This window comes from Euphorbia lathyris, chromosome 8 (genome assembly GCF_963576675.1).
Source record: "Euphorbia lathyris chromosome 8, ddEupLath1.1, whole genome shotgun sequence".
NCBI lineage: Eukaryota > Viridiplantae > Streptophyta > Magnoliopsida > Malpighiales > Euphorbiaceae > Euphorbia > Euphorbia lathyris.
Genome location: NC_088917.1, coordinates 23423070 through 23443639, shown reverse-complemented (window position 1 = coordinate 23443639; position 20570 = coordinate 23423070).

Genomic DNA, 20570 nt, shown 5'->3' with positions numbered 1-20570 from the left:
TTCACACTTTAGTACCTAGATTACATTTTGTCTCAAAAATATACCCGAAGTAACGATGACCGGACAATTAAGTATATTTTACCGGTTAATGGCCGGTCAATGCGATTTTGACGAGTAAATTACACTGATGGTACCTGAACTTTACCCGAATTCACATTTTGGTATCTAGATTTCATTTTATCCAAAAAATACACTTCAAGTAAAGATGACTTAATATTTTAGTATATTTGACCGATCACTGATTGATCAACCCGAGTTTGACAATTTTAAATTAAAAATTTAGACCAATCATACACTCAATTAACATAAAACTATAATACTGTCATTTAGCTCATAAATGACAATATTATAATTTTATGTTAATTGAGTGTATGGTGAGTCCCAATATTTAGTTCACGTTACCCGGTCACTAACCGATCAAATGAACTAAACCTTTCAGTCACCTTTACTTGTGTTATGTTTTTAGGATAAAATAAAATCCAGGTACCGAAGTGTGAATTATGGTAAAGTTCGGGTACCATTAATGTAATTAACTCATGAAACTCGCGTTGACCGGTCATAACCAGTAAAAATATACTAAATTGTCCGGTCATCGTTACTTCAAGTATATTTTTGGGACAAAATGTAATCTAGGTACCAAAGTGTAAACTATGTAAAGTTCAGGTACCATTGGTGTAGTTTACCCCAAATATAATTAACAATTTACTCGCAAATAATTCATGGTTAGATAATTTTCTTAATGAACCAAGTCCAAAAAAGGATTGTGGGCTCGAAACAAGCTCGAAGCTCGGCTTAAGCTCGTTGAGCAAGCCAAAGCTCGGCTCGGGCTCGGCTCATTAATTTTATAACAAGCTCGGTTTGGGCTCGAGCTCGTTAAATTTATAGCGAGCTGAGCTTGAACAAGCCATAGCTCGGCTCGGCTCGGCTCGATTACAGTCCTAATTACATTGCATTATTATTTTTTCAATTTAAACTAATATCGATATTTGACTAAGCAGGTCTTAAATTTTGGGGCCGTTATAATTTTGAGACCTTGTACGGAAAGGTTCCTTTCACACCCTCATTTCCTCTCCTGAGAAAACCCCTCACCTCACCTTGTTTCGATAAAGAAATTAGGAATTAAAATGGTAAAGATTGTAAGTTTAGATTTAGTTAATATAATTAAATATGTAATTGGAATGTATAAATTTATTTTGCAAATTAAACAATAAATTAAAGTATTAGTTTTCATAATGGGACATTTAAAATGGAATACTTTTGTCACTATAATAGTTGATTTTTTTTTAAATCTAGTTGGTGGATAGAATTTTTTTTTTTTGTAATAGTTAGGTTTGTAAGTGGATCCAGTAAATTACATCAATGATACTTGCACTTATCCTAATTCACATTTTAGTATTTAAATTTCATTTATCTCAAAAATATACGTGAAATAACAATGACTAGACAATTTAGTATATTTTACCGGTCAATGACACGTCAACGCGAGTTTGATGAGTTAATTACATCAATGGTAATTTTATCCTAATTCACATTTTGATACCTAGATTTTATGTTGTCGTAAAATATAACTTAAGTAAAGATGATTGAAAAATTTAGTACATTTGACCGGTTAGTGATCGGTCAACACTAGTTTGACCATTTTGAATTAAAAATTGAGACTCACAATACACTTGATTAACGTAAAATTACAATACTACCTTATATATATCTTAGTTTTTAATTTAAATTGGTCAAACTCGCGTTGACAGGTTGATGACTGGTCAAATATACTAAATTATCGAGTCATCTTTACCCAATGTGTATTTTTTTTGGACAAGATGAAATCTAGGTATCAAAATATGTATTTGGATAAAATTGAGATACCATTTATATAATTTAGGGTTTAGGGTTCAGATACCGTCTGTGTGTGTTGTTCAGTTTCCGTAGATATTTACAGCATAGAAAGCAGTGGAATATGCAACTGGTCTAAGATTGGATCTCTCCATTCAAGAAAATGGAGTTATGGTTGCCATTTCCACAGATATATATGTACAATAAGAAACAACATTAATTCAAGACAGCATCATTCAAGAGCATAATGCTTCTCACATGGCTACTTTTAAGCCATTCCATTCCATTCCACCTTTCAATTTATATATTAGTTTTCCCTTTCAATTATTACCAATTTCTATTTTCTAAAAACAATTCTTGCCATCATCACTCAAGTCCACACCATCATGCTGGTCTCCAAATAAGCAACCACCCAAACCTTTTGTAGGCCTAAAATTTTGTACATGAAAACTAAACTTGCATATAGCAGTTAAAAGATAGCCAATGAGATATAAATTTGGTGTATCAGCTTAACCTTTTGGTTCAACCGGTTGCTTGAAAATACATTGTAACAACATCGCCCAATACAATGTAAATGTTGTCCGCTTTGACACAAATCCAACACTTTGGAACTCACAGTTTTAAAATGCATCTCCATGTAGTGGATTCTCACCTTACTTTTTTTTTGGTAGAAACAGGAAAAGAAAAAAAAAACCAACCCGGGATCAACCTAGGCAGGCTGACCCCAATCCTATCTTCTAACAGAAGAGACGAGAGAAAGATGGGAGGAACAGAAAGGGTAGAAACACCTAACATCCCCTCATGCCCAGTTGTCGCCAAGCGATCGGCTACCCGGTTTTGTTCCCTGTAGATGTGGTTGAAACTTAAGAACTCAAATGAAGGGTGAAGCCTTAAAATGGCTTTGATAAGATTTTGGCTGTTAAGACAAATAGCCTGGTTGTCTGAAATCCTGTTGATCGCCTCCAAGTTATCAGATTCCACAGATAACCTCCTAACACCCAGGCTAATAGCAAGCTTGATACCTGAGAGAATACCCCAAAGTTCTGCCGAAAAGGAAGAACCCATCCCCAGGTTATGGGTGAAACCAGCCAGCCAGGCGCCACCCGCATCACGAAGAACTCCTCCGGCAGCAATTTTGCCATCGCTAAGGCAGGAGCCATCCGTATTCAGCTTAACAACCCCTTCTCTAGGTTTGCTCCAACCAACGAGATGGACCTCTCTTTTCTGGGTAGATTTGACCAGGGGATCCCCTTTGAAGCTCTCAGTAATAATAGAGAGTTTTTTCGAGAAGAAATCAAGTAAATCAGGAATAAGGACAGTTTTATCAGCAAAGATCTCCTCGTTCCTCCATTTCCAAATCTGGTGACAGATAATAGCGAAGAAAATATCGCCATGCTCCATGTTAGCCAATAACCTCCCACTGACTCCATCGGAGAACCAGTCAACCTCAGAATGAGCCATGAAGGAAGGAAGAGAGTGGTGAGGGAGAATCTTCTTCCACACCTCTTTACTCTTGGGGCAATCCCTTAGAGCATGGCACAAAGTTTCAATATGGCCTCTACATCTACTGCAGGCCCCTGAATCCGCCAAGTGCCGTCTGTGTCTATCCAAGTTAGTGAGCAACCTGTTCTTGACTCCCAGCCAAAGGAAACTCCTAATACGGTAAGGGATTTTAAGAGCCCAAATGGACTTCCAGATATCCGAGAGAGGATCGGCCCTGTTAGGGGTAAAGGCCTCATAGGCTGACTTACAAGAATAAGCGCCGTTGCTGGTCAGGGCCCAGCAATGCCTGTCCTTGTCTTCCTCTTGATTACTAATCTTAACACCTCTAATTTTAAGGAGGGTCTTGAGGTTAAAGAAGGTATCAAACTTTGACCAGATCCAGTCATGACCCCATCGCCATAAGCCACAGTTACTAATAAGCCACAGTTATTCTCTCTCAATTTCTGAGGTGAAATTCAGTTCATTCATGACCCCATCGCCATTCTTTAACACCGCTACTTGTGGTGTCACCCACTCCGGACCCGGTCATTACATACCTATTGTTTAAAACTGTGAGATCCAAATAAAAACCAAAGAAAAATGTCCAACTACAACATATAGTATATATGAGTGGAAAATTAGGGTTTAATGGTCCAAGGTGTTAGACGTTATGGGTGCAAGATTAGGGTTTGATTGGTTTTCCATGATTGGTTGAAGTTGAAGCTGGTTTTTTCTGTAATATGAGTTGTTCCCTTTATGAACTACCGATGAGACTTGTATTTTTGTATAGTTTATCCAGCAGGAATTAGGCTTTATTGGCCAATCCATCACTCTTTACACCCAAAATGGCTAACACTTGGGCCCTCTCTCTCTATATGACATATATACGTGATGAAAAAAACCAAAAGCATGCATAAATATATTTAAAGTTATGGTAAGAATTATATATATTTGTGTTTTGTTTTCTTGGACAATTTTTCAGCTTAAAAGACATCCATATGTGTTATGCTTATCCACTTCGTTCCTTAATTATATATGTAGAGTGTTGATAAGATCATGAGTGATGGGCATTGCATTTCCATGTATATCTTACACAAAAAAGAATATTATTAATCTTTTCAATTACTTATTTGGTGATCAGACAAATGTTGTGTGTTGCAATTTTTATTGTTGATCTTAGAGTTTAGCCAAATATATAAAAGCTTTTGTAAATTCTTTTTCACTCTTAACATTTTTTCTTGAAATGGAAATATTTCTTATACTTTTTTTTTTGTTGTTAAACATAATAATATTAATAAGGGATAAGGTGCAAAAATACCACTAACGTCTACAGCCAGGAGCAATTTTACCCCTAACGTCTAAAATGGTGCAATTTTAGCATTGCCGTTGGTAGCCAAGAGCAATTTTATCCTTAATGTTGACAAGTTGAGTCAATTTCAGACATTATTGTAAAACACATATAATTTGTTCTTTATCCTACGCCAATTGTATATCAGTTCGTTTAAAAAAGATTTCATATTTTCTATGGTTTAATAATAAAATTGGAGGTTAATATTTTTTAATTCGGTAAAATATTTTGAATTTTTTTTTGTCCAACTCATAAAATACACAATATAAATTTTTTTCCACGTCTAATCGTATGTTTATGATCAGTCACTAATAAGTGATAAAATGACTCACATGTGAAATGTAGATTACAAGATTCATGACCGAGAACACGGTTTCATGAATTATTTCTAAAATTGATCAAACTTGAAAACGTTACGGGTAAAATTGCCCTTGGCTGCCAACATTAGGGGTAAAATTGCACCATTTTAGACGTTAGGGTAAAATTGCTCATGCTGTAAACATTAAAGGTATTTTTGTACTTTATCCCAAATAATAATAATAATAAGTTTCTTTTGACTTTACCTATAAATTTATAATCGTTTAGTTCAAAACTAGTTTTTGACCCGTGCGATGCACGGATTCATCTTAACATATAAATATTAACAAAAATATAATCTAATAATTACAATTAATGATATAAAGGTGCTATATAAATTAAATATTATTATTTTATTTTCACATTTACCTTAAATAATCTTTTTATAGATAAATATAATAATATAATTAAAATTAATATATTATATATTATATTATGTTTTTTATCAGTAAAAAAGGAGGAAGTGACACCTCATCTCCATCGTTACTATTTTATATTATATATAGATATGCAGAGAATTAGAGAGATTTTAGGGATTAATTTAAATTATGTAGAACTTTTAGATATAGATATGCAGAGAATTAGAGAGATTTTAGGGATTAATTTAAATTTTATAGAACTCTTAGATATAGTACGAATAAAATAATCTTTTATTAAATAAATATAATAATATAACTAAAGTTAATATATCATATTTTATATTATATTTTTTATCAGTAAAAAATGAGGAAGTGACACCTCAACTCCATCGTTACTGTTTTATATTATATATAGATAGATATGCAGAGAATTAGAAAGATTTTAGGGATTAATTTAAATTATGTAGAACTTTTAGATATAGATATGCAGAGAATTAAAGAGAGTTTAGAGATTAATTTAAATTCTGTAGAACTCTTAGATATAGTACGGATAAAATAATCGTTTTATAAATAAATATAATAATATAACTAAAGTTAATATATTATATTTTCTATCAGTAAAAAAGGAGGAAGTGACACCTCAGCTCCATCGTTACTGTTTTATATTATATATAGATATGCAGAGAATTAAAGAGAGTTTAGGTATTAATTTAAATTATGTAGAACTTTTAGATATATAGATGCAGAGAATTAAAGAGATTTTAGGTATTAATTTAAATTATGTAGAACTTTTAAATATAGATATGCAAAGAATTAGAGAGATTTTAGGGATTAATTTAAATTATGTAGAACTTTTAGATATAATACGGATAAAATAATCTTTTTATAAATAAATATAATAATATAAATAAAGTTAATATATTATATTTTTTTATTATATTTTTCATCAATAAAAAAGGAGGAAGTGACATCTCAGTTCTATCGTTACTGATTTATATTATATATAGATTTCCAGAGTTTAAATTCTAGTAATTCCATTTAGTGATAATATTTCAACACATAATGCAATGGATATGCCTTGTACAAACTTCAAAACTCAGAAGATATTCCGCGAGAGTCTCCACTTACTAGAGATAATAATAAAATATAATTTTAAACTTTACATGTAAGTTTAATCTTTTGGCTCATAATTCTAAACTTTTGTATATAATAATAATAATAATAATATTATTATTATTATTATTAGGGTAAATAATTATAAAGTCCTCATATTTTACATAACAAACTACTAAATCCATTATATTATTATAAGGTCCTTAAGTTTTGTTTTAGTCAACTCTTTAGTCCTTCCATTTAATTTTTAGAGGGTTAATACACATATTTGCCCTCGTGTTTTCTCGGAAAAACACATATGCCCATGTATCAAATAAACCCACTAAAATCTCCTTGTACTTGTCACAACCCTACAGATATACCCCACACTAACGGAATGATGATTTGGCACAAACGCCGTTCCACGTGGAACGCCACGTCAACTGCCAACAAATTAAAATGAATCCTACGTGGCAAAGTAAAAAGGGTTAATACACATATTTGCCCTCGTGTTTTCTCGGAAAAATACATATGCCCCTGTATCAAATAAATCCACTAAAATCTCCTTGTACTTGTTAATAAGTTATCATGCCACGTCCCTTTTTTAAAAATTTAAATAATTAAAAATATGTCTACGTGGCAGTTCATATAAGTAGCAGAAATTAGAATGACTCTCTCTCTCTTTCTTTCGACTCTCTCTCGTTCTTTCGACTTCCTAGGAGAACTAAAAGAACCCTTCGACTCCTCTCTCTCTATCGCAGCGCTTCTTCTTCTCATGGATTGACAAAAAAACGAGTGCGAAACCCTATCTTCTTCTGGTTTATTCGACGCAATGGAGAGTGAATAGTTACTCTGCAGTGGAGTGAACAGTGGATTTATGAAAAACGAGTGCGAAACCCTATCTTCTTCTCATTGGATTTATGAAAATATTACAGCAGTTGCTACATTTGAAAAAGCTGTTATAAGCAAATAGAGAATTGAGAGCTAACATGGATGAAATATTATGCTTATAAATCCAGGACGATTTAGAGGCTTTAGGGCAAATTTTTGCACTGCTTCCTCTTCCAATTCTTCAGCAGCAGCACCACCAATTTTCAGCTTTTTTACCATTTCCAAAGCGACATCTACATTTCAAATGCTGATAACTTATTAACAAGTACAAGGAGATTTTAATGGGTTTATTTGATACAGGGGCATATGTGTTTTTCCGAGAAAACACGAGGGCAAATATGTGTATTAACCCTTTTTACTTTGCCACGTATGATTCATTTTAATTTGTTGGCAGTTGACGTGGCATGACGTGGCGTTCCACGTGGAACGACGTTTGTGCCAAATCATCATTCCGTTAGTGTGGGGTATATCTGTAGGGTTGTGACAAGTACAAGGAGATTTTAGTGGGTTTATTTGATACAGGGACATATGTGGTTTTCCGAGAAAACACGAGGGCAAATATGTGTATTAACCCTTTTTTAGATAAAAGTACAAAATTTCCCCTAGTTATATACATAAAAAAAAAACTTATCTTTTAGTTTCAAATTTAATCTAAATAGTTTTAATGATGTTTTTGAAATATATACACCAAAATTGATATATACTTGTGTAAACAAATCATAAAAAATATATATTATTTATTCTCTTAAAATTTTATTTTATTTATTTTTTTAATATAATATTTTAATACTAAATGAATTTTCGATGACTTAAAAAAATCAAATTTTATTTGTTGATTCATAAAATTTATTAGAGATAAATAAAGATTACTTTTTATAGTTTTGTATAGTTTTACTTCTATTTTATTAATTTTTAAAATATTTTTTATTTATTTTTTTAGTTAATAAATTTTACGTTACTAAATTAAAGTTCTATAATTATATAAAACTTAATAAATCAATTACTTAATATAGGAGAGATTATGACTATGTAGAAAAGAGAAAAAAAAACATAAAATAGGAAAAAATATAATATGTTTAATATTAAAACATAGATTAAAGGGTAATTTTGGTATTTTAAATTTTTTTTAGTATAGTTTGACCATAGACTCAAACATAAGGACTAAGGAGTTGACGAAAATAAAAACTGAGGGACTAACTAGTGTATTAGATAAAAATACAGGGACCTTATTATTATTATTATTATTATTATTATTATTATTATTATTATTATTATTATTATTGCTTAAACTTAGTTAGAAACACATCTAATTAATTGTGAACTCAAATATAGTTCAAACCAGAATGGATACAAAAAATGTATATATATATATATATATATATATATTATGTTTAATTTTAGTGGTCAAGCAGATTTTCTTTTTACTATTATTATTATAAAAAAATGAAATGGGCTTTAAGATATGTTTAGCAGGCAAAAGAGAAGCCCAATTCATATTTCTTGTCCTTTTTCAAGGATACTCTCCAACCCATGGAATAAGTTAGTGAATCCGTTTTGGGGGACTTTACATTGTATTCATGTGGGCTTGGGACACAGGTCCTTGTAAAGTTCTGAGTTGGATTCTCCGAAATTCGTAAAGGAATAACCTAAAAGCAATACAAAGGAAATTAAAAAAAAAAAAAACAAAAAAAAAAAAAACCCTAAAATATTATTAGTGCGGTTTGATTTACTTATTGTTTGTTGTTTGCGGTTACAGTTTGCTATTTGCTATTGGAAAAAAACTGTTTTCCAAAAAACGAGTGCTTTTTTGCTTTGGTAAAAAGTTATTTTTCATGTATAAAATGCAAACGGAATGTCACTAACCAAACATCTAAAACTCTTCATTTTAAAGTGAAAAGTCCAACAGGATGAGAAAATAGAATAAACAAACACCCCATTAATCCAATACACTCATAAAAATCAGCTAATATTGATGCTTTCAAATAATTGTACGATATACATATGATAATAGTGACTTATGTCATTTTATTGAGGATCATGTAATGTGTTTACAAGTCACATCTTATTTTTACTATCTTTACTAAAGATAACTTGTAACAATATAGAATGTTCAAGTCGTGTTTGCAAGTAATAATTGTAATTTTATTATCTTTATTAATAAAATGACATGTAAAAATATGATAAATATAACAATAATTTTGAATATTCGCGTAATTTTTGAGTTAGCATATGCCAACCCTAAACTAACCCACAATTTTGTATGTCAATTTCGTCTTAGTTCAAAAATCATATTTACTTACTAAGTTAAATCCAAACGCTAAAATTACGTATCGATTTTATATCATGTAATCAGATCGTGTATATTTTTTCCACCTCAACATATGCCTCTAATAAAATGTGTGTACACCTATCTTTATAAAAATTGGGGGGTTTAGTGATCTTCTCCATCTTTGAGATTCTATAGAACAGTTTGTTTGTTTGTTTTCATCATAAAGCATGAAAATAAGTGCCTTCAGTCCCTCTTTAGGACAAAACCATCAAAACATCCGCACACAAAATATGTTAAATCTAACTAAAATGGCACTCAAGGCCCAAAAGCATCTAATAAAATAGATCTACTCACATGGAATGTAACAAAACACAAACACATTAAAACAAGGGAAAATTACACAGAAATTCATCTTTTAAAAACTATTTACAACTATATCAAGTTATAATTTTGGATTATATCAAACTAGTAAAATCAATACTTTTAGGGTCCGTTTGTTTTACCAGCTGTTTGTTGTTACTGTTTGCGGTTTGCTGTTTGAAAATGTTGTTGTTCCAAAAAGCAGGGATTCCCTGCTTTTATAAAAAGCTACTTTTCGGCTACAAAAGGCAAACATGAGGTGTCTAACCAAACACCTTAAACTCTCCTTTTCAAAGTGAAAAGGCAAACAGGAGGTCGAAAAGCAGCTACCAAACACCCCCTTAATATACTTTAAGGATTAGAATTTATAAATTAGAAGTCTATAATATATTTTTTAGGGTTAATGATTTATGAATTGGAGTCTATATTTCTTAAATTGTTGATGTAAAATCATAATATATAGAGAATAATAACATATTAAGAATTAAGTTTGGTGATATGACTTAGTTGTAATTTTGTACTTAATTATGATATTCATGTATTTGACCCTTAAAACAAATTGTTACAAATGTTGTTTATCTTAAAATTTGAAGTGTAAGAAGAATAATGTATTTCCATGAAAAAATATAACTATTAATTTAAAAAGAAAATGTAAATAGATAATCATTCGTTTAAAAATAAACATGTTTTTTTAATATAAAGACATGATCATTCGTTTGAAAAGAAACATCTATACAATATACTAAATTTCTAGACAAATTGTACAGGTGGCAGAAATAGAATACATCTTGCTGACATGTAATTTTTTTAGTTTTTAGATTATTTTTATCTTAATTTCCTGCTTCTCTTCTAAATTAAAACTATTTAGTTATTTTTATCATATTTATCATCTAAGAAAACCGATGCACAGTTGCTCAACCACCCCTCACATCTTCTCCCACGTTGTGATCTTAACTGCAAGCAAGTACTTCTCCTTTTTCAATTCTCAATTCTCACTGCCAATTATTCAAGTGATCTATCTTAACTTTTGGTTTGAGGTTCTTTTGTTCCACAAGCACTTGAGTTTTCTTCATTTTTAATAATCTTATTTTATGTTCTTTCTATTATATTTTTCCATTCTTATAGTATGCAAATGAAAATTCTAATCTATCTCACCATCTCTCCTTTTTGCTCAATGTTTACAGATTGATCTATAAGTGTTCTTCATTTGTTTGTCAGGCGAGTTTAATTTTGTTCTCCCCTTCCATCTCTCTCTCTTCTCAATGCAGTGATTTATCATTCATTTTGGTTTTATTCTGATTGCAGGTTTGTCTTGCGTTTTCATTTTGCTTGGAAGGCGTGGAATCGTTTCTGATTGTTTGCAAAAAGGTGAATTGGAGTTTGGGTGGTTTTTTTTTAATGAAAGAATGAATGGAATTAAGGAGTCAAAAGACTATTACAGAGGAAAGGAGGCGGGATTGAGTACCACACACCCCAATGACCACTATCCATAACATTCCTAGCCAAAACATGTGCTGAAACATTAGCAGAACGTCTAGTAAAAGACAAAGAGCACCTATCAAGGTTATCTAACGCCTGTTTGCAATCTCTGGTTATGACATAGAAAGGCGAGGTCACCTCCGGTGTGTGAACCATTGAATTAATAGCTATCTGTGCATCAGATTCGACCATTACCTGGTTCCAGTTGTTATCCTTGATCCAACTAAGGGCCTCTCGGATTGACAGGGCCTCGGCGAAAGTAGCATCAAGAGCATCTGCCAGAAAACCACTATGGGCTGCTATGAACTCGCCTTTCTCATTACGGACGACACAGCCAAAGCTTGCCTTCGATGAGTTTGCCGACCACGCAGCATCGACATTAAGCTTTAAGAAACCCTGTGGAGGTTTGATCCACCTCGCTATTTCGGGGGCCGCTGTCTGTCCTTCCCCGACCTGTGAAAATCGGATTTGAGCCTCCTTCCAAGCTGCTAGATATCGCACAGCTCCCTCATAAGCAGTTGTCGCAGGGGATAATTTCTGATGCCAGACAAAATCATTACGGTTGAGCCAAATCTTCCAGCAGAGCATAACTGCCTCCTCAACATGCTGTCGCAGACGAACTGAAACAGCAAACCATAAATTCATCACATCCACGCACAATCTCCCGAACTCGCCAATTGAGGAAAGGCGCCATACACCTCGAGTCCACGAACAACCAAACAGAGCGTGGTGGGCGTCTTCGACAGCAGCAGTACAGACAGGGCAGGTCGACGAAACCGGGACGTGTCTATGGTTGAGCTCCGCCTTAACAGGAAGGCAATTTGTTAAGGCCCGCCACATAAGGTTCTTCGCTTTTGGTGGTAAGTGGAGACCCCAAAGGAGATTCCAGGCTTTACTCTGTGCCAGTGACTGAGTCTCAGGATTTCTATGCATCAATTCTCTGTATCCGCTCTTAACTGAATAGGTTCCGTTGCGCTCCCCAGTCCAGAACCAAGAATCATCCAATCTGCATCTACTAAGGGGGATTTGTAAAATTTGTTCGCAGTCTCTGTTAGTGAAAACTCTTCGGATCAGTTCCCTATCCCCAAGACTTTGTTTCCGTATCAATTAACCCCATCACCATATTCGTGTCCAGACCTTCAAAGAACTCACTTTCCATTATAGGATTCTGTTTATCAAGTAGCCAGGGGTCCTGCCAAATATCTATTGAAGATCCATCCACCACTAATTTTCGAGCCCCTGTTTTAATGAGTTGTTTTGCTGCCACCACACTGCGCCATAGGAAACTTGGTTGGTCAGATATTTCTGCATCAAGAAAAGAGCAGTCCGGGAAGTAACGAGCTTTATATACTCGAGCAACCAGAGAATTCGGACAGGTAAGGAGACGCCATCCTTGCTTTGCTAGCAGAGCAATATTGAACTGATGAAGTCTTCTAAACCCCATGCCTCCAAACTTCTTCGCCACACACAGATAATGCCATGCCTTCCAACGGATGCCACCCTTGCCCGGCCCATTGGAACCCCACCAGAAAGTATTTAATTTCCTCTCAAGCTCGTTACAAAGACCTTCAGGAAGCAAGAATAAACTCATTGCATAGGAGGGTAAGGCCTGAAGGACCGATTTTATCAGAATCTCTTTTCCCGCCCGGGAAAGAAATTTAGACTTCCAACTTCTCAATCTCGACTCCACCATGTCAGAGATGTAAGCAAATACTTGCGTCTTACTTCTACCAATGATTGAAGGTAATCCTAGATACTTCCCCGGGGAATTTGAAATTGAAACTCCAAGAATAGAGCTTGTTAGATTTCGACTAACCTCCGGACACCTCTTGCTGAAGGTAATACAAGATTTACTGAAGTTAATTTCCTGACCCGACGCCTTTTCATATTCTTCCAGGAAAAGTTTAATGGCTGTTGCTTCCGGTTCCGTTGCTCTGAAGAAAAAATAACTATCATCCGCAAATAGCAGGTGAGAGATTGAAGGTGCGTTACGAGCAATTTTGCAGCCATGAATCCGTCCCTATTCTTCAAGCTTATGCAGAGCCAATGACAGGCCTTCTACACAAATGATAAACAGATAAGGCGAAATAGGATCTCCCTGACGGAGACCTCTCTCCGGAATAATCTCCTCGCTAGCCTGGTTGCCGTTAACTACAACATATTTCACCTTACAGACACATTGCATAACCAATTTAACCCAACTCACAGAGAAACCCAACTTGAGCATCATTAATTCCAAGAACTTCCACTCTACCCTATCATAAGCTTTGGACATGTCAAGTTTAAGGGCAGCAATACCAGATCGTCTGTTTGACTTCTTATGGATGTAGTGATTGACTTCGTAAGCAAGCATGACGTTATCTGAAATTAATCTATCAGGGATAAAAGCACTCTGTGAAGGGGAGATGATGAGGTGAAGTACCCTCTTGAGACGGTTTGCCAGTACCTTCGACATAATTTTATATATGATGTTGCACAGAGCAATTGGCCGTAAATCTGATGTATATTCTGGAATTGACTTCTTCGGGATGAGAACAATATTGGTTTTATTAATGTTATCCGGAATAATCCCTGAATTCAAACAATGTAAGCAGTATGATGTTACCTGAGTACCCACAATATCCCAGTGTTTTTGGTAGAAGCCCGGATTGAAGCCGTCCGGTCCAGGGCTCTTGTCAGGGTGCATTGAGAAAAGGGTTATTTTACCCTCTGCTTCATCAAACTCACTCATTAGCTCTGCGTTGGTTTCCTCACTGATCTTAGTTATGACATTTGGGAGAATGCACGCCTCATCACAGCCTGCCGATTTAAAAAGAGACTGAAAATAAGAATGTATAACAGAGCCTAAACCTGACTCCCATGTGCACCAATTCCCGTTTTCATCCTTCAGTCTTTCGATATTGTTCTTCTTTCTCCTTGCTGAAGCGGCTTTATGAAAATAACTAGAGTTTTGATCACCCCCCTGTAACCAAAGCTTTTTAGACCGTTGACGCCAATAGGCTTCTTGTTGTGAAAGCAAATTGTCGAGCCTCTCACGGCTCTCAATGACACGATTTTGTGATAATTGATCACTCCGACCTTTCAGCCTCGCAATTTCCTGCTGACATTCGGCCAGCTGCCCTCGAAATCGCTGACGCAACTCCTCTCCCCACAACATCAGCCGTCTACCACACCCTTCCAACCGCAGAACAAGGTCCATATTGTCGCAACTCTCCCAAGCTTCAAGGACTTTCTGTTTGCAGTTATCCTCTCTAAGCCAGGAGTTCTCAAAACGGAACCTTCTCCTCCAGGCGTAGCTCGTCTGTTTAAGAGCAAGAAGAAGAGCTGAATGATCAGAACAGTGAGCTTCAACATTAGTTAGTTTTGCTTCAGCGAACAGAGACATCCAACTCGGGGATGCAAAAGCCCAGTCCAATCTCTCCTCAACACAACACACTGAACCACGACTCTTTTCCCAGGTAAAAGCATAACCCTGCATATTAATTTCGAACAAGTTGCAGTGAGAAAGAACATTAGCAAAACCACTAAGAAGCCCGGGGGGATGACGCCGCCCGCCTCTTTTATTCAAAGGAGACAACATATCATTGAAGTCCCCAATAATAACCCAAGGGAGAGTAGAGGTATTAGAGAGGTGTTTTAGCATATCCCATGATTGAGAGCGTCGGGCCCGCTCCGGGAACCCGTAGAAACCGGTTAATCGATACTCCGGCAAACCTTGCAGAGACACTTTAATATCAATGTAATTTCTAGAGAAACTCAACAGACTAGTCACTCCGGTGTGTTTCTAGAGCAACACAAGCCCACCTCCAAACTGAACAGGATCAACAAAAAACATACCCTGATATAATAACTTCCTCTTCAGAGTTTCAATTTTTGTGCGACAATACTTCACTTCCATTAGAAAAATAAAATCAGGTTTAAATTTGTCAACCAGGGCAACCAACATACGAACTGTACGGGCATTGCCCATTCCCCGACAGTTCCAACTTAGAGTGCTCATGGTTCTAGGCGGGTCTGGATACCAGATCCCGCTGCATTCTCATTTTTTGGGGCATTCGCGTTAACATCACAATCCATTGGTTTTTTAGTACTCGTACCTGTGTTTCCCTTGGATATGGGCTGCTGGGAGTCCTGTCTCCTTCGCTTTATCTCTGACACGAGGATTTCATCCTCGGGACCATCTGTGTAGGTACCACTGCTTCCATTTTGTTCTAACACGTTCACCTTTGCTAAGACAGATACTCCGAGTGGGACTTTGGGGACAGGGGGCTGTTGTGTAGGTAAAGGTGTTGTGACATTAGGAGGGATATTCTCTTTCATTGGAGGATCAGGGGATGAAGTAGTAACAAGTGGTGGATCGTCCAACAGCCAGCGGGACTGGGGCTGCAATGTCATCCTCCTTGTGGGCGCCCGAAGCATTGTACTATACGGTCTCTCCGCTTGATCCGGATTTGGGTGGTCAAGAAGAGCAGCGCAGTACTTATCAGCATGACCTATCAATCCACAGAAGAAGCAAAACGTGGGCAGCCGTTCATACTTAAAATATATCCATGAATAATCACCTCCAGCTTTAGCAATCTTCATCTTTCGCTTCAGTGGCTGTAGAGCATTCATTGTCACTCTAATTCTCATAAATGCCCTGCTGGCACCCGAAAAATTGTTCGGGTCAGACTCGATATAAGTACCCAGGAAATTACCAATGCTAGCCGCTACCCGTTCTGACATGAAGCCGATTGGGAGCTCATAAATCTGTATCCAGAAGTCGGCTAGAGATAGAGTATCTTCATTGTGTTGTCCGTCTTCAAGCTTTCGGACAAGGAGTAAGTTCTGTTCGAAGGTCCAAGGGCCTCCCCGGATGACTCGATCTCGTTCCATAGGGTGGAAGAAATCGAAGTGGAACAGATTAGGTCCCAAAACAGCAATACATAGGCCTCTAGATGGTCTCCAGAGATCAGCGAAGGTGTTTTTCATTACCTGAGTTCTAATGCTGCGATCCGTCAAGATCCGGCCGAGCAAACTCCATGTTGTTGGCGCCTGTTGATTCAATACATCGTCGACTTGTAAGACGAGCCCAGTTTCTACTTCAGCAGCCAAGGTAATTAAAGCCGTTTCATCGAGAACAGTCTCCATTGCAGGCGGTGGAGAGCGGTGATCGGAGCTAGGGTTAAGGAAAGGTGGCGGAAGGCACCCTCGTCAAAAGCGAGAAATTCTTACTTATTAGTATTGGTTATAATTCAAGTTGAGTTTGGGTGGTTTATTCTTTAAGAAAAAGTGGATGGTTTAAGTGTGATTAATTTCATTATTGGTGCGTAATTTAAATATTTTGCCTATGATTTGTATTATTAGTGGCCCTAATTTTAAGTGCATGTGCTTACATAAAATATTATTGTTATAGCTGCAATGCTGGTTTCTTTGTGGGATGAATTCAGCACATTTGTGGGGATGAATTTATCCTTTTTGTTGTCTTTTTAATTTATACCAAAAATGTGCAAATGGATGCTTTTTTTTTTTTGGTACAAGCAAATGGATACTAATTTGTTCACATACAATTGCTTTTTGAGATGATTTGATGTACAAATTTCCTATATTCAAATTTGAAGCAATTCAGTTCTATTTCTTTTCTTCTTAATTTGGATATCTCAGTTAAGTATAGTGTTCCTTTCATTAAATTAAAAAATGGCTTCTTAGAGATCTGTGAATGAGTTATTCTGATTTCTCTTCCTCTTTCGTTGTTTTATCTATGTTGTTTGTAGGATTTAGTTTTCGTGTAAAGTTTCTCTTTTAATCTGCTTTATATGTCTCTAACATTTTGCTTATATAGTTCAGTTATTTCTTTCTCTGTTTCACTTCTTTGCAATTTAACCGATAAGATATGTTTCTTTTTTTCTTTGATCAGTACACATTTTTTCTAAGCATTACATATATGTCCATGTTTCAGTGGTGGAGCACGTCAATGGATTGCATAGGTAGAGACCTGAATGTGTCTTTTTTTTTCTCTATCTCCATCTCTGTCTATTTGTTTGGAAGTTATATGTGTTTTCTAAGATTATATGGATACATCTCCTACTTTTTACAGTTTTATTTGCTTTTTAATTTCATTATATTCAAATCCAATGGTCAATTGGCTTATATAACATAACGCATTTGTTCTGCACATAAAGATTGTGGAATTTTTCTTTTACAATTGCCTTGATAAAATTAATGCTCGAGTTTGAGATTTGATTTCAACTTTGTACCTCAAAAGTTTTTATTACATGTTGCAGTTTGAGGTACCTGCTCTTTTATGAGAAAAGAGAATTAACCAAACATTTAATTTATCTATTTTTCGATTTGAAATTAGCATAAAAAATGTCTGAAAAAAAAGAAACAAACACTGGTTAGTTTATGACACTCTTATCTTCCATTCAAAAGTTATATATGTAAATATATTCTTTGACGAAAGAGCAAAATAATTTTTTATCATAACAAAAAAATTACATATTTTTTTTATCTTACCTTCATATATATATATATATATATATATATATATATAATATGAAAATATATTTTAAGTTTTAAATTAACGCATGATGTATTATTTATTCGGCAAATTAAATTTATGACCCTCAACTTTAGTTTTACTTGCTTTATAATTTTGAACTTGAAAACCGGACTGAAAGTCTATGAGTTTTTCTCGAGATTTGAATATTGTTGGAGACCCCTCCCCCTCGGGTTGGATGAAAATTGACATAAATGGTTCAGCAAAGAGAACCATCAAAATAAAACTACTTTATTTTATTAAATTTACTAATTGAGATATAATGCAACATACATTTCAATTATTTTATTTGTATAAATAGGGAAAAAATATTACAATTTACATATATATTTTAGATGGTTATGATGAGTATATCGCAAAATATTAAATGATTATGATGAGTATATTGTAGATGAATAATTTATTATGATGAGTATATTGCAAAATATTGTAGATGAATAATTGTTTCAATGATAATCATATTTTAATGTAATTCACAGCTAATAAATTTGATACCATTTATTTGAAAAAAAATGTATCCAGTGCATTGTGCATTTTATAGAGAGTTAAAATAAAATAAAATATCTCATTGATGAATTAATAACTTTTTTAAAGGAAAATATATAAATTGTATTCAAAATATCAACTTATATTTCATGGATGAATTAATAGTTTTTTTTTATCCTAGAGTTTTTTATGCTAAAAAATTATAAACCATCCGCGCATTGCACGGGTCTAAAACTAGTGTCTTTATATAAAGGCACAACCATTCATTTGAAAAGATACGTATTTTTTATACAACGTTACACTATAAATAAGTTTTTAATATAGGGATAAAATAACTTTTGGTGATTTTTTTTATTCTTGGTTGCTATAATCACTCTTGTTATTGTTATTACTCTCTTTTTACACTCTTTCTTATGTATTGGTTGTTTTTGCTGAATGAAATGCGGATTTACATTTCTAGACATATTTCAATACATCGTATCAAATTATACATTTTCAACCCGTACTTAAAATGCCCTTAGACTTTTCAACTTTATATCCTAAACTCAATATAAGCTTCCAAAACATGGCAAGTTCTATTGATGTTCATCTCATCAACACGATCGAGTTGGAGCATTTCTTTATATTGATGTTGATTCTAACACATCTAAGGAACATAGACATACTATAATTGGTTCGCATCCTAAAATTTTAAATTGAGCTCGAAATAGCTGATACAAATTGTACTTGATATCCACTATGATTATTAGTTCTCATTTTATGATTTTGGTTCGCATTTTATGAAATGAGTAGCAAAAAATCTTCTCATTTCATAAAATGCGAACCGAAATCATCAAATGATAACCCAAATATAGCTTTTCATTTCATAAAATGCGAATCAAAATTATAAAATGAGAACGAAATATAGTTTATCATCTCATAATATGCGAACCAAAGGCATAGAATGAGAATAACTATAGCTCTCATTTCATAAAATACGAAGGGAAATGATAATTTACGAACTATTAAATTTACCCTAAACATTCAAAATTATGTAACTTTTCTTAGTGTTTAGTATTTGAATGTATTCCCAATTAGTGTATTACAATTGTTCTTATTAACCTCTTCATTGAGATTATATGGAAATCGAGTTTCAATTCTATTAGTTTATGTTTTCTTCGTTGTGCTTAGTTTTTGTTTCTGTTTTCTTCGTTGTTTTTAGATTGAAACATGGTCCTTTTAGGATGTTGTTTGCTCTTTTTCAGTTTAAATTGCTTACTAGATTGGAAAGAAGATAAGGTTGAAGAAGATGAGTGGAAGAAAATGGGGGGATAGGGTTTGTAAGGGTATTTTTGAAAAAATATATTGAAAATGTCTTATCTGATAGCATATATCTAAATGAGTTTAAAAATGTAAATGGACCTCTCTATTAGACCAATTTTGTCAATTTCCCCTTTATTAATCATAGAGGAATATGTCACTAAATCGACCTAACAAGATAGTGTTAGGTCCATACTAAGAGTAAAATTTGAATTGAAATTGGGTTGCGGACCAATTCCAATATGCAGCCATGTATTTATGTGGTAGAAAATTAATTGGGCCATAACCAAATAATTCATTATATAACTTTTTAAAGGTAGATTATCTATCACTTTTAAAAATTGTACATGTTTGGCGTATAAATAGTTAAACATGTATTATGAATTATGCATCAAAACATATTAGTTTCCTTTCTTTGTAGAGATTTTCTATAAGAAAAAGAGAAATATGTAGAGGGAGAGTTGAGAGCTAGAGAAATACTCAGGTTACAATCTAGATATTTCAATTCTTCTATTTCCATTATTAGTGAAGTTATTTTTCATTATCTCGTGGTTTTTGCCTTGCTAAAAGGTTTAACACGTAAATATGTGCGTTCCTTTATTGATTTATTTTTATCCTTATAATTTTATTGTTAATCTATTTTAATTTATACATACCACTTTATTACCAATTGAATTTATAGAATCCTAACAAATGACATCAGAGTTTTAGTTTCACATAGGTGAGTGTATAATTAAAATTGAAGGTTCTTCAACTTTCATGATCAACTTTGCAAAGATA